Source organism: Microcebus murinus, chromosome 1 (assembly GCF_040939455.1).
Source record: "Microcebus murinus isolate Inina chromosome 1, M.murinus_Inina_mat1.0, whole genome shotgun sequence".
Taxonomy (NCBI): domain Eukaryota; kingdom Metazoa; phylum Chordata; class Mammalia; order Primates; family Cheirogaleidae; genus Microcebus; species Microcebus murinus.
Window position 1 is genome coordinate 40,704,088 of NC_134104.1, and position 18,194 is coordinate 40,722,281.

Below are 18,194 nucleotides of genomic sequence, written 5' to 3' on the forward strand. Positions count from 1 at the left end.
CCAAGGTACTTAATATCAATATCAGGGAATTGACAGAATCACTACAAACAATTTCTATAGGCTTACACTATTTATATTCTCTCCTCAATCTATCTGAGCAGACTTGATTTCATCCAAAGCATGGTCTCTACAAAATGCTGGTTTCTCTGTTCTCTCCTCTGAGATAAGGACTTAGGTTCCTGCTGAGCTAAGCTATGTGGTTAAAAGGTGTTTATAACTCCTCAATTTTGGCAAGAAGGGGACAGCTTCCAAGTTAAATCTAAACTGAGAAAGTCTCTTCCACTGCACAGATGTCATTGACTTAATTATATTTCATGTGATAAAATATTGAATGTCTCCTGTAGCCACTACCACATAGAGTTTTATTGTTTAACTACAGCATGCCTATTTTTGAAACATCCGATTCTGATATATGATTTCATCATATTTTAAAATACATTGTCGAAGTAGAGGCCTGAGAAGAACCACACTTGAAATGAACCACACTTTAAATGATTGTTCCATCTGAATTGGCCAGGCTTTTATTTGTACTTTGGTTTATCTGGAGTAATAAATATTAGTCTTTTCTCTGGTTAGGCTTGTAAGTTACAGGTGTCCAAACAATTTAAGCAAAATACTTACATTGAATTATATAGCTTGAATTATGTAGGCTGTTGGTCCAAACTGTTCCAAGAAGTACTAAGAACCCATGTTACTTTGTAGACATAAGACTTTCTCTTCTGTCTGAGCAAATATATTTCTGTATGGATGTAAACATTTTATTCATGGTTCCCCCATCTTCTATCTCAATAAAACATTAAATTGATTTGTTTAAAAGCACATTATTAGTTTTATGTATAGCACAACTTTAGTTTTATTTGTATATAACATAAATTTGTATGTAACTAAGGAGATTTATACTAATTATTGTCTTTTTTTTTCAATTAAAGATCCAACAACACAAAATAAAATGTGCCCATTTTGCTCTAAAATCCTAAATCCAGGCATTCTGCATAGCAGGACTCCAAAACAGTTGAAACTTTTTTCTTTTTGCGAATTCTGGTTGGAGCTAATGAGCAATTTATAGCAGAGAAGTATAGGACATCTCCCTGGAGCACTCTGCACCTCACACTATCCAGCACACCCACCAAAGTTCTAGGAAACTCATTTCAGGGAGAGTGATTAATAATGACCTGCAAACATATAAAAAAAGTCTCTAATAAAAAAAATCTCTAATCATTAGAGAAATACAAATCAAAGCCACAATGAGATATCACCTAACCCCAGTAAGAATGGCCTGTATCAAGAAATCCCAAAACAACAAATGCTGGCGAGGATGTGGAGAGATAGGAACACTCTTACACTGCTGGTGGGACAAATTAGTGCAACCTTTGTGAAAAAGAATTTGGAGATACCTCAAACAGCTAGAAATAGAAATACCATTCGATCCAGAAATAGCATTGTTGGGCATCTACCCGAAAGAGCATAAATCACTCTATTATAAAGACATCTTCACCTGAATGTTTATGGCAGCACAATTCACTATTGCACGATCATGGAAACTACCCAAGTGCCCGTCAAATCATGAGTGGATAACTAAAATGTGGTATATGTTCACAATGGAATATTACTCCATCCTAAGAAATGACAGTGAGCTAGCACCATTTATGCTATCCTGGACTAAGCTTAAGCCTGTAATACAAAGCGAGAGACACAAGATCTGGAAAATGGGCTACACATCTACTCACCATCAAATTGTACTGACTGACTAAAACTAGGGTGCTCAAAAAACGGCAGTGTTCAACAGGGATTCAGGGGGGGAGACCCACATCTTAAGAAAGTGGTAAGCATTGTGGGGGGGAGGGATTACCTTTATCCCTTTTCAGGGAGAGGCAAAGATATACACTGTAACCAAAATGTCTAAAAAAAAATCTGTTATCGGAGGTGGGCAGGTGGAAGGGGAGAAGTGGAGAAGGGTATATACTTACACAGTGAGTGCAGTGCACACCACCTAGAGGCTGGACACTCTAGAAGCTCTGGCATAGCGGGGTGGGGGAGGGAGGGCAGGAGCAAGATATGTAACCATAACAATATATGTACCCCCATAATATGAGGTAATAAAAAAAAAGAAAAAAAAAGACAAATTTTCCATACCAGGTGGCCCTCTCAATACTCAACCTGTTTCCCACAGCAGAGTTCCCACCTGCAACCTATAGAAACCACTGGAAGTTTCAACCTGCTCAGTTTTAATGATAAAGTGATGAATTCTCTGTACTCCCAGAACCCTAAAGTTGGAAAATGGAAATTTTGAAACAGGAAGACTATACTGATATTGTGATTGTCTATAAGTTAGAGGTGGAAAGCTGGGATTGCTTCTCCCAACATGATCAAGCACGTGAATTGATACAGCAGGTGGAAATACATCTCTCTGTAAACACTGGTGATGTTCCACATATACTCCCTAAACGTCAATTTTGTGCTAGGGAATGAGGCTTAGAGATTTGTATTCTAAACAAGTATTTTAGAGTTTCTCTTTCAGGTAGTCCTTCCTATAAGAAACCAAATATAGGAGATAAAAATTTTTAATATTATCTGATTTATTTTCTTATGTAAGTGGGAAGAATTATTTTGCCATAATGTGAAGAAAACAAATGTTAATAGAAAAAAATTAAAAAAATAAATATAATACTAACCCTGCAATTATCCCTTCCATTTGTCCCATTACCTTACATGAGAAATAAAAATGTAGGTTTTTCTTTTTAAATTACACAAAATATTCTTTTGTAAGTCTATGAAGTTCTAATTTATGTGCAATTATTATCTTCAAAAACTGCATCCTATTTAAAGAATACAGTTTTATGAGTTTTGACTGATGTATACACCTATGAAACTACTGCTACAATCAAGACAAATCATTCCATTAACCCTAAAATTTTCCCCATACCCTTTTTAGTTTATCCCTTCCTATGTCCCTGTTCCCAATCACTGATCTGCCGTTTTCACTTTTTCATGCACTTATTGGCCATTATTATATTTCTTTTATTAAGTTTCTGTTTCAACGTGTCTCCATTTTCTGTTATCTTCTTATTAGAAAGTTTAAAATGTCTTTATATTATTCTGGATCCAAGTTCTTCATCAGATATATGGATTGAGAATACTTTCTCCTTGTCTGTGAACAACCTCTTCATTTTCATAACAGTATTCTTCAAAGAAAAGCCACTTTTATTTTGCTAAAGTTTAAGTAGTACCATATTAGAGGCACAGCATTGGTCTCTGTGGCTGAGTCAGCCATATTTGCAGTGTCTGTGATAAGACAAAGTCCACACTGTCAGACCTAAGTGCAGCCTCCATCAAATGCAATCATGCCAGTCATGGGGTACCTGATGAGGAAGGCTGGGTAACACTAACTGGCCCAGTAATTTTGTCCACTTGCTTATTTGGTGCTTCTTCCTTGGTGTGTTATTTTTAGTGGACATTAACCAGTGATACAAAAATCTTCACCTTTTTTGCCCCTTTCTACCTGTCTGTCCACATACTCTATCTACCCCCGGCTGCAGTCTTTTCCCTTTCATACCTCTGATTGGGTGGTCATGCAATTGGCCACTGCCAAGAAATCTCTATATATTTTCATCTGAGCCAGTTCTCTTTCCACATAAAGTGAGGGTCCAGGTGCACCACTCACCATTCTGCCCATTAGGAACATTTATTTTCTCATCACTGGCTCTTTTAGACCTGAATGGTTGTCTAACTAGTGTTCATTTTTGGCTTGAATGCATATGCCAAAGTGATACATCACAAATGAAAGCTCAGTTTTTTTATTCTCCCTTAAGCTGGTTTTATGGGACTCCTTATAAGATCATAGATGCAAGCTGGGTAATGATGCTGGTACAACTGTTGGGATATGGGCGTCTGGGCCACCTGCTTACTTGCATCTGGTCCTGCTTAGGATTGATCACTCATGTACCATTTACTTATTATTAAGGACTACTGTTGGCCCCATCCCACTTTATGAATTGGTGCATCCAATAGAATTCGTCTCCTAGAGGGCAGTTCCACATTCATTGTCACATAATGGCCATAGTTAAGTGGCTTGTCTATGCCAGAGCCTATTAAGATGTCACAAGCTTTTTCTCAGAAATCATGTAAATATCTGCAAAGAACAGTATGACCTTACTTCAAAATGATTCTTCAACTGGAGCTTGCCCAAAACTCCACAATGTATCTTTTCCCACCATTTCCATAGTGTCTGCTGAACTGTATGGTCCTTGTGGTAAGGACTATGATAATGAAACCCAAACCTGCTGTAGAGCCCTTTCCTGCTCCAGGTCTCATTCAAAGCTAGTACACATATGTATCACTGGGTATAAGTCTACAGCAGTATTTGTAGGTGTGGATTATTTTGTCTTCATAACTCAAGAAGGCCTACTAAAACTGCACTTTATTCCTTGTGATAAATGATACAAGATGCAGCAATTTGTTTTTTACTTTGGAGGTAATATCCTGACATTCTCTGAACACTAGTCTGAAAGACTTCACTTGAAGTGGCAGTTTCTGAATCCTCATAAGGTTTATATCCTTTTCACATGTGTCTCATTAAAGCCTCAAGTGTACTAGACACCTCTTGTTCATTCTGTTTGATCAAGATGATATCAATGGCTAAGTGTGATGTTCTGTGGGATGTCCTGCTGTCCAGATTTCCTTGGGCTTTATTATGACCAAGTGAGAGAGTTAACATAGATCTAGGACAACACTATAAATTAATACAATCCTTTGTTCCATATGAATATGAACTATTTCAACTCTTCTTTCATAATCAGAATGGAAAAGAATGCCTTCCCCAAATCAATGACTGCAGGTTATGCACTTGAGGCTTTATTAATCTGTCCTAACAACTATATCCTCTCTGGTACAGCAACTGATATTGGGAAAGCTAGTTAGTTAAAACAACTTTCTTCAATCATTTAGCAGAATCCATACAGATCCTACATTGGCTGGTATGGAAGAATTAGATTAAGATATGATAGAAACCACCATGTGTGCCTCCCTACAGTACCTTAATGGTTGTCACAATCTACTTAATCCCTCTTGAGGTACAATATTGCCTTTGATTTAATATCTATCCAGTAGGAAGCAGCTTTAGATGTTTTCATGTGGCCTTTCCTACTGTGCTAGCTCTTACTCTACAGGCCAATAATATATTGGTAGGGGTTACTTCAAGTTCTAAGTATGGCAATTTCAATTATGCACTTGGAGATTAGATAAATGACCATGCAATGGGTTTGCAGACCCAATGATTTCAGTCTGATTTAGAGTTTAACTATCGCACTATATCTCCATTTATTGCCAGGTACCCATTAGCCCCCAACACTAATAGGGTGCCATAATAATTTGCATCTTTAAGTATGAACCAATAACCTGATTCTAACAGTACTCAAAATGTCTGAGTATTCCCTTTTCCACAGTATAAAAGTAAATGATTTTGGGTTCCTTGGGGAAAGGATTGGAGGAATTACCATATCACATTACATACTTGCCACAGTATTGGAGAATTCTTCCTCCAAGAATGGACCACCCTCAATCAATGGGCTCCAGATATGAAAATTGGCTCAGGTCTGGGAAGTTAGCAATAGATCATGTCCTGATATCGAGACTACTGCTCTTTCTTCTCCATTCTTCTCTCTCTCTCTCTCTCTCTCTCTCTCTCTCTCTCTCTCTCTCTCTCTCTCTCTCTCTCTCTCTCTCTCTCTCTCTTTTTTGTACTAGATTTTAATTAACATTCTTGTTGGCTGCTTGTCTAGTTTTCTCTAAGGAATGCCACTGTGATCTATTAGCCATCTCAGCAACTTCCTATAGGTCAAACCCTGTTGAATGCTTCTCTTACCTTGCCAGTCATTTTGGTAATTAGAGCATTCTAGCTTCTGGTGATTAAGAATGACTCTATGGTCCCATCACTTCATGGTTAACAATGAGGCCAGCTCTTCTTTCTTCAGTCCTGGCTCACAGAGGGGACCACACTGAACCTATTAGTGATGCTGGTCCTTCTCTCACCAGAGGATTTAAAATGACCTTAAAGAATGAACTGGGTGCAATTCCTAAGTGGGACATTTGTTGCCTTGTTGGGGAGATGCCTCTGAAGTGTCTTCCAGCATAATAAAAATGCTAGCTCTTTTTCTGGAAGGGAGGGCAACCCCTGTCAATTCCGAGGGCTTGGTGGGGGGCACCTGCAGAGACAATATCTTCAGGGACATTTTCCCAGATGTCCCTCTCCTATATTTCAGAGTCCCACATTTTCATAACCACGGCCCTGGTCTCAGCAAAATAGATCTGCCTTGGCTGAGATTTGAACATCTCTGGAGCTCTGCAACTCTTAGGTTTTCAGTCTCTTGTTTGCTTATATCATATTTAGCTACTTAATATTTACTGCTTGTCAGTGGTCCTTAGTTTCTCATTGTCTTTCTTTGGCCAGTAATATAAATTAGCAATAATCAGTCAATTTCACTGTCATTGTATGCATGGTTTCCTACATGTATTCTAGATGCCTGGATCATTGGACTTACAATGGCATTCTCCTGCACTAGGCCATTTTCCCCAGGTAACCACCAGTGAAAGATTTAGCTGTCATCTTGTGCCAGGGACTAGCTGTGCCCCATCTATTCTCTTTGTCCACTGTGAAGTGAATGAACTTGTCCTAAGTCCACTGAAATGTGAGTAATAAATGAAATTTCTGTGTTTTCCCCAACCACTCTCAGTACTACTGGTATTAATTTGAATTCTCCAAGAAGTAGATGCCAAGACAGGATAATATATCTAGGAATTTATTTGGGAGGAATGCAGATAGAGCCAGAGGAAGTGGTGGGTGGTGGATGAAGCCATCAGGCCATAATGCAGGCTTGATTCCTGTGAAGGAGGAAGGAGAGTGCTGGGTAGGAAGAGTCCCAGACTTGCAGCACATTTCTAAAAAAATTTTGACCAAGCCCCTGGTGAGTCTTTGAGCCAACGTCACCTGAAAGAAGAATTTCACTTCTTAGAGGAATCGTCTGTTTTAGCATCCCAGCCACACTCCATAATTTGCTGGGAGCAGCTGTGGAAATTAAGGCCTCAATACAATTGCAATGGAGTGCCTGAGCAGAGGCTGTCTGTCAATCAATCGTGTTCCCTACAGCAGGAGATCCCTTCAAGTTGCCTATTTTCATGGCTGTCACACACATTTATGTAAAAGACATGCTGGCAAAAAATAAAATTGCTTTCAATATACAGAGAGATATTAAACATGTAAAAATGAATTTCATATTATTTAATTTGAACATTATATTTTGTGCACATAGTATGTGATTTGTTCTATCCATGATTTTGGAAGTCTGTGCTGATTTGCTTAATATGGGAAAAGAGGCTTTGGAATGGCATTGTAGCCCATTAACTAAAACATTTTTCTTTGGTTTTGGAAATTTAAAATGCCATTTAGGTAAGGGGCAGGATTAGAGATTTTATACCAGTAGGTGAACGTCAAACACTATACAAGGATGAGCTTCCTGAGTAGAGTCCAGGACTAAAGATAGTAGGAAAATAGCAAGGCAGGGCTTTATTATCTCATCTCCATACTAACAGTTGTAAACATGTCTCAAATATAAAATATTATCAGCAGTAAAATCCTAATGATCCAAGAAGGCACTATTTCTTTATGAAGACTCTGTTTTTTGATATCTCTGGCTCTGGTTACTTGAAGTCCTCTTTTCTTCATGTCCATATACATCTCTATTTCTCATTAAAAAAAATCATTTGTCTTATTCTTTATGTTGATTCTCCCCCTCACACACTTAGTCTCTCTCTTCCTTTCTCCTGTGCCTTTATTTTTTTTCTTCCTTTAAGCTGATAATATTTGAGCCATAATATAACAATCATAGTTAAGTCAAAAAAGAAGAAAGGATTTGGAAAACTGACTAAAAATAAGCAATTAATCAGAAAGGTTAGGGGAGAACTGGTAATTATAAGTGAATTTTAACCTAATATATTTTGTTACAGAGAGAAATATAAAAAGAAAGCTAGGAAGCATTAAGAAAGTCTAGATATGAATCAGACTTTAATTAGTTTCCCTATATTTTCAGGGAGCTTTTAGTACTCTCCTCTCATTAAATTCATCTGGAAAAATCTTTCCATTCAAATTGAACCAACAGAGGTAAAGCTTACTATTAACTGAGAATTTCTTTTTTAATCAGGAGACTAGTCCAAGTTGTATAACACTATAGGACTAATGTAAAAATGTATATGCTTTCTCATAATTGAAATGGAAAAAAGTTATTTTAAGCCTATTCTAAGGTAAACTGATGATGTCTCAACAAAACGCAACCTGAAGAACATTGATGGTTTCAGTATAAGCTTTTAAAATTAATTTCTGTTTTGATAGACCTTATAATTGAATCTTCAGTTTTTATTAAACTTAGAGATGCTATTGGTGTTATGAACTCTTCCCCTTCTTCATCCACACCAAAAAAATAAAAAATAAAAATAAAGCCCCAACAAATCAATTCAGTGTGCGATATTAAATTGTTTGTTACTTATTTTTTACTCTCTTCAGCATTAAGCATGGTGTCTTCAGGTGAATTCACATCAGCTAAAGCTATGAATTGCCTACTCTCAGACAATTCATAAGCAACAAATTGTGGAAAACTGACTGTATTTAATGATATTTCATTGAAAGTAGGCAACTATTTAACTGACTGAGACTAGAAATCATTTTTTATCAACAACTGGGTATTTTTCGCCCAATGTTTGATATCTCCAGGGGCAATGTGAAATGAATAACTGAGATCCTTAAGGGTTTTTCTGAGATGAGTTAAGTCTTGAGTATAGTAAAATATGAAGCTATGACCATCTTAGGCTTAGAATTTCTCCTCAGGGAAGGACAATGTCTCATCTTTGCTCAAGATTCAGCCACAGATTCTTATCTCTGGTGTGCCTGTGGGAACACTAGCTAAGTTGTGCTACTTGGGTTGTATTTTCTCATTCTGTCACCAGTTCCTCTTGCTGCTACTGTTGCTGCTACCTTTCTGCCAACCTTAAAATTCAAAATTACACTTTTGTAGGGTTTTTTTAAACTTTTAATAATTGTTGCAGGTACTGTTTTGGTGGTAACTTTAGAATTTTCTTTCTTTCTTTCTTTCTTTCTTTCTTTCTTTCTTTCTTTCTTTCTTTCTTTCTTTCTTTCTTTCTTTCTTTCTCTCTCTCTCTCTCTCTCTCTCTCTCTCTCTCTCTCTCTCTTTCTTTCTTTCTTTCTTTTTCTTTCTTTTTAATATTCTATATCAAATGCATTGTGGTCTCAGAATTTGGACACTTTTTAAGGTACTACACAGTGGATTCAAATAACTTGTGAGGAGATAATTCATACCAAATTTTCAAAGTGCTCTACATGTAAAATTATTTAAATATATTGCAGTTACTTTAGAAACTGTACAGTTTCTACCAATGATTTTCCTTCATTGACTATTTTAGGAATTAATATTATATTAGTTTTTGCCTAATTAAAATTGAATGTTAAAACTGTTGGTATAATAATTGTAAAAATTTCTTTTAAACTAAAAAACGGAATCTGTCATACAGATGTTCATTTGGTGCAGAAAGCTAATATCCTGAGACATGGACTGTAACAGACAGAGTAGTTGCTTTGGTTGGCTAAGCAGATTACTAATGGTGGTGTGCAGATCAGAATGATAGTAATAGCCATAATATCTGTTGGAAAACCATAACATGCACCTGGTTGACATGTTGAGAAAAATATAAAATGGTGAATTTTGGACATTTTTAATCTGTTAAAGTGAGAGGGAAGTTTTGAAATACTTATCCTGAAAAAAAAATGTAGACTACTACAATTATTTTTTTAAAAAGTGACATTTTAATATTACATCATCTATTTGGGCCATCCATTTGATATTATACAGTTTCAAGGTGATTGGTTATAAACTTCTGAAAGAGCCCAGAGGTAACTTAGAAATGACAAGCATTATTATTAAATTACCTCCCTATCCTGCTTACAGGCTCCCAGAAAGCAGCTACTTTTCTTGTCTCCCTTGTCTTTTCTCAATCCTCTTCCACTGCCCTCATGCTCTGCATTTAGCAGAGTGCTTCACCCAAAGCAAGGTCATCCAATTCCTCACTTTTGTGGTTGTTTTAGGCATTACTTATTTTAACTGCACAAGTTCAGAGATGTTTTGCAAAGAAAATACCAAACAGGTAGCAAAGCTTATTTGAACTAATGTTTTTATATCCCTTTTTTTCATGCTGGTAGATGGAATTATTAATACTATAACTTACAAAAAATTATTCTAGCATGGTTTTTATCTCTTCTAGTATTCAATAAATATTACTCTATGCACTGGTGTGCAGGTAATTGTTTAATGGCCAGCTCTCAAAAGAAAGAAAGACTTATTTGTAGCATTTGCTGATTTCCATAGCAGCTGATTTGAAATTACCTATGTGGAATAATTAAATAAAGACTTGGGGAGAGATGCCCACACCAGCTCTTGAGAGTCAGGGCCAGCTGGTTTTAATATACCACTGCTTCTCTGGAACAAGTTGTCATTGCCTCGTTCATGTTTCTTACAGCTATACTATTTCATTGCACCCTGCCCTAATTTTCTGCTAGTTTCTGCATCATTCGTCCTAAGGGTCATCTGTGGGTGCAGCTTCCCTTTCTGCCTGGGCCAGAAAATGTTAAGAAATTATTACCCCTGCCAGCAGCAATCAATTAATGACAGTAGTTGGTGCATAAATTCACCATCTCCCTTAGCTGTCTAATGGGATAAATCCAAAGTCTACGTTTTACTCCCATTGTTTCCCAGCAAGATTAGCTTCCAGTTGTCCATAGAATTAAGTTTCAGGATAACACATCCTATATTGATTGTCTCCCCCTTCCTTTGTCACTTTCCTACTCCTTGACAGCTCTTTCCTAGAATCATCCCTTAAAAAATTATATATATATATATATGTACATACACACACACACACACACACACACACACACACATATATATATACTGACTCCTGTTTGAAGATCCACTTCCTTTGGAACTCAAACCAATTCAAACTCTTCCTATACACTTAAGTTCTCACCTTTTGTAGATATCTTTGGAATGTGAATGCCTAGTCAAACACATATATCTATTTAGTATTACCTCAAACTGAAAATGATTTCAAATTCTATCAGATTCATTTTCTTACCGTATCATTTTTTAAAGTGCCATGCTCCAGGAGCTTCTTACTCTAGCTAAAAATATCAATGTCTCTTAGCTTGGGCCTCCATTAAACACCTGGTAAAAGAAAAGACTTGGTCTACCATATATGACCTACTTGCAAATGTGGACAAGACACATTCTGATTTTATTGTAATTTTCTTTTCTTTCTTTTTTTTTTTTTTTCTATTTATAGTAGAGACGGGGTCTCGCTCTTGCTCAGGCTGGTTTTGAACTCCTGACCTTGAGCAATCCACCCGCCTCGGCCTCCCCGAGAGCTAGGATTACAGGCGTGAGCCACCGCACCCGGCCTTTATTGTAATTTTCAAATTTTATTGGGAGAAATGGGGAGAACTGAGGATGAACAAAGGATTACATCAAAGGTGAAAGGCCAAAGAGCAGAGCAAGAGAGGCATGGAAAATAGTCTTACTGATAGGAATCAAAGTATATTTTTGAGGTAATTTTAGGTATAATTCCCGTGTTTCTATCCTTGCTTTCTCTTTCTTTCTCTTCCACACTCGCAGTATTTTCTCTAAACCAGTTATACATATGAATTTGTTTCTTTTTGTTCATTTTACTGCCCAAGGTCTTTTTTCTACAAAATAGAAATAAGAGCAAAAATGCAAGCAAAAATAAGAAAAAATATATATAGTTAACTTCCCTTCTGTCTTGTGATATGCATCCTGCTTAATTATGATAGAAGAGATGCTGTCTGTGTAATGTCATTAGAGTGTTGGCTTAGAATTGCCTTGATTCTTCTTAGGTATGTTACAGGAGCCATAAATCCAGCAGTAAGTAGTCGTGACGAGAAATGACAAGTACAGTCCAGCTTCTAAGACTGATTTTCAGTGTTATCCTTGGTATTGAGATAAATTCTGCATTTACCCAGGTATCGAAATGTCACTACATATCTTGTAAAATCAGTTTACTGACAAGGAAAATGAAGGTATTTCTAAGAAAGTAGGAAAAATCAGGCAACTGTGTATTTGTGAGGTCAGAATTAAATCTTTAAATAAACTACTTAAGAAGGGTTGGTTATTGGGTTAAAAAAAATAAATCATAGGAATAAGATCTAGTGTTCAGTAGCACAATAGGGCAAGTTAGCAATAATTTACAATAATATAGTTAACAATAATTTACTGCATATTTAAAAATAACTGGAAGAGTGGAATTGGAATGATCCTAACACAAAGAAATGATAAATGTCTGAGGTTATGGATATCTCAATTACCCTGATTTGACCGTTACATATTGTATGTTTGTATCAAAATGTCATATGTACCCCATAAATATGTACAACTATTATATATCCATAAAAATTGAAAATAATTTTTAAAAAGTATTTTTTGTCAATGTATGATTTGCTCTGGCTGCCATCACATTTAGCTGTTCTTATTATAAGTAAAATTAGAGTAGCATTTTTATTTCAAGTCTTTGAGGACAACTTTCATGAGCATTTAGGTTATGCAGAATGAGGGGCGGGCGTCTGTGAAAACACATATTTAATTAGTGAATACTGAATTAAAAAAAAATTGGCCAAGAAGTACATAAGAGTCAGGCACAATATGAATTAGACAAATGGTTTTTGATATTTTGAGCAGCTGAAAATGCGAGTCATTCAGTGATATCATTTTCATTCTTTTGGTAATAATGATTCAAAACAGGAAATTGCCTATAGATAATATTGTTGGAACTGGGCTTTATAATGGAATTAGAGTAAAAGAAAATCAAATAAACTTCTTTTAGGGAATTTTAATTTATGTTTTCTACATTGTGAAGGATGTCACGTTTCACGATTATTTCAGCTGAAATTAAATGCTATTTTATCATTAAATGTTTGCTGCTACAGTTTCTGATATGAAGATTTTTTATACTCTTCTTCAGTCATCAATCCTCATTTATAAATGATGATTGTACTGACTTTTTGTTTCTTAGGAAATTGTTCTTTTCTCTAATTGTAATTATGACCAATTGTCAAATAAAAGTGAGCAGCAGATAATTTATTAGTGAATAGGATCATAAAAAATGCAGGAAGTTGTTTTCTGCCTATGTGTCATTGAGTAAGGGGCCCATTATAATTTTCTAACATCGAATAGATTCTCTTCTTCAGTATCTTTTAACATTCAAAACATTTTTAAGAGAGTTTTCTTTCTTTCTTTTTTTTTTTTTAGATTGGCAAAATGACAAAAGTTTGTGAAAAAATTGTGTACATATATGTGTATATGTCGAAGAAAAACTCCAGCATAGAACTATCTCAAATTTTGGATCTTTCAATGACTAAAGATGTGGAACACTGTGGAGATATTGAGAAGAGCACAACTATCATTCATGGATTAGCACATAGATTACAATAGTGGCCTAGGCAGAATTTAAATAGGCATTTTCCATAGCTCCTTTTCAGTTCCTAGATTTCCCCTCCCCTGTCCCATTCCTAGTCCCTCATGTTTTATTCTAGATGCCTATGAATCCCTGTTTTGATCATTAACTCAGATCTCTCCCAATAAAACTTTCATTTCCTTAAGGAAACATTTGTCAGTTGGATATTTGGAGGCATAGATGACACATGAGCTGAAACTTTGTGGGTAGACATTTTATTTTCAAATGCATTCGAATCTATCTCTGATTAGTCAAATTCAGACAGTTGTAGGGAGACCATTTGAGAGTGAGAGGCACATAAACAATCTCCCAGACCACTATTTTATTTTCATCAAACAAACATTTGTAGCTTAACCATCCATGAGGAAAGAACCCTGAGGAGTCATAAAAGGGAACTGATTGAGCTCCTGGAAATGTTAAAAGTCTTTTACACAGAAAATGATTAAAAGCTGATTATCATGTCTAATGCAGGCTAAAAAAAAAAAAAAAAAAAAAAAAAAAAAAAAAAGAAAGAAGGAAAGAAAGAAAACACATGAGTTTAAACCACCTAATAGCTTTGAAATTTAGGTTATACATAGTACATACATAGAAAAGCCAGTTAGAAGTCAATGTTCCCCCCAAAATTCTTTTGTTCTCCAGTTTTGTATCCTTATTCATTAGTTTTTAGATTTTTCTCTTTTGTTCATTTCTAACCATTGTAACAAATAATCATGATCCAGATAATTGCTAATACAGTTCTTGTTCAAATATTTTCTCTCTACAAACAGGTGGCTTGCCAACCAATTTGCTATAGAATTTTTAAAATGTTATTTTCTTTTTCTTATGTCTGCCTTACAACTACAGAAACTTGGAAGGGTCATAGTTTATGCTCCGTTTTTCCCTTCCATCTCTCTTTTACAAAATTTCATTTCTTTAAACTCATTCTACAGGACATTTCTATCTTGAAAAATGAGACAGACTGTGTTAAGCACTGTTCATTACTACTGTATTCTTCTGTTTCAGCATTGTAAGATATACTGAATGCCATGTTCAATTGTGGATGTGTCAAAACAAAAAGAGATAGCAGTTTAAGGACTCTGCTCATTTCCTTTCTATTATACTTTGAAGTATTCCATATTTTGAAATAGTTTTCATTTCATGAAAGAAAATTAAAAACCTGTATCCAATTTTTCCCTTTCAGCAAAACAAGGCAGGAACTCTTCATTTAACCATCTTTTCTATTTAAAAAACCTAAAAATAAAAACAATTTTTGGTTTTCTGTTTTAGGGACCAAACATGATACAATGTCTGCTATTATCTTGGGAAATTAGCTGAACAGCATTCAAAGGCTTTCTTCCAAGAGCCCCAAATTCATTTCTTTGATTTTTGAATAGAAATTTGTCTGGCCAAGCAGGTATATAAATTAGAGAGGATTTTTTTCGCCTTAGAAATGACCTTTGATATCCCCAGTCCCACTGTCTATCTATATGTGTCTGTTTTTGTGTGTGGCCCTATAGAGGCAGGCTTCGTGGGACCACATGTTTTTGTCACAAAGAAGACTGTCTGGTTCCACCTTTGGAGTCTTGCCAAGAACCGCAAAGAAACTGTGTATTCAGGCAATATGGAGTCAATTGAGAACGATGCTTAGGGAATGTTTGCGGCAAGGACAGTCTTATTAATAACATAACTAGCACCTTAGATATGATCTTGTAGAGCATAATAAATAGAAGGAAAACATCCAAATATGATTAGTGACAATGTGTTTCTGGGTTATTATGCAAAAACTGAATCAGAGCAATGCTTATGACTGCTTTCAAAATTATCCGAGCTTTGGATGGGAGACGATGCAATGAGCAAACCCCAAAACTTTTTAGATTTTCAGCATGAATGCTAAGAAGAATTTATAGACTAGGGAAAGTGAAAAACAAGGAGAATATCTGAAATAGTATGGCATTTGCTGATGGGATAGGAAAGGAATGACTGGGAGACTCCTGAAAATCACTGATGGTTTGGTGGAAAGCATGCTGACTCCATCATCAGACAGACACGATTTCTATACTGTCTAGCTGCACAGTTTTGGTCAAGTTGCTTAACCTCTGTGAATCTCAGTTTTCTCAACCGTCACAGCAATTTGAGGTAGAATGACCTGCATTTCATACTGAATTGGATATGGCAAGTAGCAAAGAAAAGTATGAAAGGGTTTGAGCTTGAGCAACTGTGAACATAAAGGTGACTGTTGGTTGAGATAAAGAACTCTGGAGAAAGACTAGGTTTGATGCAGGAATATTTTGATATGCTATCATCTTGTGTTTGTGGTGCCTTTGGGTCATCTAACTAGAGACATAAAATTAATAATTGAATACATAAGTCAGAAACTCCAAGTAGTGGTCAGAGCTGGCCATAAATATTTGGGAGCCATTGTATTGATGGTAATTCAAGCTATGGTATGGATAAAAGCTCCTAAGGGGAGACTATAAAATGAGAAGAAAAGGGAACCTTGAAGACCCTGACATTTGAAGGCTGGGTAAAAGAGCATGTGCCTGGAAACAGACTGGCAATATGTGGACAGAGAATATGGAGCAAATCCAGAGAATGACATGAAATTAAGGAGAAGAGAGAATTTCAAGAAAAAGAGTGTGCTCAACACTATCTCAAACTTTGTATTTCCATATCCTACAATAGCACATATTAGAAGCTACTGCCTTCTATCACATAGACTGCTGCAGTAGCCTAAATTATTTATAATCAATTTTTCACAACATAACCAAGTATACTGTGTTTTTAAATCCAATCTTGTTGTGTTATTTCTCTGCCTGATATCCTCCAATGCTTCACATTTCTTATAGAAAAAAAAATAAATCTTTAACAATTTCTACCTTCAAGATCTGGCCCCTGATTATTTCTGGATGCCTCCCTCACGCTGCTATGTCCTCTCATGACAGCCTGTGCCTCCTTCAGTTCCAGAAGTGTTCTGCGCTCCCTCCCACCTACTGGCCTTTCACATCCTCTTTCCCGACCCAGAACACTAGTCACTTCCCCATCTGCTTTGGTCTATGGTGTGTTTACTCATCCTTCAGAACTCAAGCAAAAAGATGCTTCTGCAGGAAGCCTTCCCTAACCTCCACATTATAAAGCTCCTTGTTTGTTTGTTTACTTGTTCTTGCCTTTCTCGTTTACCTTCATGGCATTTTTTTCATGGATTGTGGATAACATCTAGATCTTAAACTAGGCCCTAACCTCCACTAGGATAAGGTCATTGCTTTGTTAATGTTTGTATCCTCAGTTCCTGGCACAGTGCCTGGCAAATGCTAGGCTGTTAATAAGTATTTGTTGCAAAAATGCTTATGTATAGACAGTATATGAAATACCCTGTTAGTCATTGAAAATTTTCTTCATCTACTGTTAGATGTTGGAAAAAGACTAGAAAATATGTGAAACGTTTCCTTTTAGTCAGGTGGCAGGATGATATAATTTACTGATACTAACTGAACACGTGCATAGGGAAGGGGCTATTCACACACATAGGGAGTACTCTGACGGTTTGCATAGTTCCAATATAATTTGTTACAAAGCAAATGAGGAGGTCAATAAAAGATCTATTTGCGTTTCTTCCTTTCTTTCCTTCCTTCCCTCATTCCTTCCTTCCTTTTTTGGCAGTGAAGAATGGGGTTCCACATTTACTATAGTACACGGGCTATAGACTAGCTATCACAACTATATTTTAATATAAAAATGTGGGATAGAAACATCCAGAGTACAATTTTTAGGATGTTTGTGTGTATATTCATATATATCTATATGTGGTTTGCCAAAGCATCATTGTTTCTTTTCAATTAATTGATTTGTTTTCTAAAGTAATGGGATATGTTGAACATACAACTGAAACTTGTTACAACAAGCTGGGTTTCAGGGGTCACTAGTCCTGTTATGTAGGCAAGAACAGGCCTTGATTGGATCTGATTGGATCTGGCAGGCCATCTGTTTTACCTCAGGTGTCCTAGAAGCCTCATTTCCTGTTTAGGTGAGTCAATAGATCCAGCACATGTGCCGTACTTCAAGAAGGAAGCTATTAATAGTTTCCTCTCTAAATTACTGGAAGAAAATAATTGGTGAATGCTCAATTGGAGAATTATCATTGGCACTAAAATATAATCTTGATCAAAACCTATTATTCATACTTGTTTCTTCTTTTCTCTCTTTGCTCCAATTTTGTTGTTGTTATTGGGTTTGTTTTTTGTCTAACCACCATCAAAACATAGTGACATGAAGGGACAACAACTTTATTATATTCAAAATACGTGTGTCAGAAATTTGGGTAGAGAGTCAGTGAGAGCAGCATGTGTCTGTTCTACAATGATTAGGGAACCAAGTGCTGGCATCTCTCTCTCTATGCAGTCTCTCCACGTGGCTGGCATGGGGCCACATGAGGGAAGTATTACTTCTTACGGGGTGCTGGCTTTGTCCTGTGGGAGCATTCCAAGAGACCAAAGCAGAAGCTTTAAAACTTCTTATAGCCTTGCAAGTCATACTGTGTCACTTTCACTCTCATACTATGGATACACAGGGCAGTTTACATTCAATGTAGGAGGGTCTGAATACCAGGATCCAGGGTATTTATATAGGGGTCACTTTAGGAA